This window comes from Wasmannia auropunctata, unplaced genomic scaffold (genome assembly GCF_000956235.1).
Source record: "Wasmannia auropunctata unplaced genomic scaffold, wasmannia.A_1.0 LD333494.1, whole genome shotgun sequence".
Lineage (NCBI taxonomy): Eukaryota > Metazoa > Arthropoda > Insecta > Hymenoptera > Formicidae > Wasmannia > Wasmannia auropunctata.
Genome location: NW_012029396.1, coordinates 72,229 through 72,537, shown reverse-complemented (window position 1 = coordinate 72,537; position 309 = coordinate 72,229).

The following is a 309-nucleotide window of genomic DNA, read 5'->3' as shown; positions in this document are numbered from 1 at the left end:
TTTTTATCGTTTTTTGACTTTCCTTCTTACTCGTTTCCGAATCTCCGCTATACTTTTGCCTCGCTCCCTCTCGTACATTTCGCTTAGAATCTCCGCGTCTCTTATTTCCTTCGTTTTCTTTCGTTGAGCTTTCGACTTCCAAATCTCGATTCTTTTTATTATTACATTGGCCCGATCTATAGGAGTCTCAGCCGCGCCCTTTTTACGAGAAGAGTATTTTGTGAGATTTTACAGTATTTCGAAGAGCGTTTTAATTATATAACTATGTATCGAGTATATGTACAGGGTGACCGTCCACGGATTCTCATC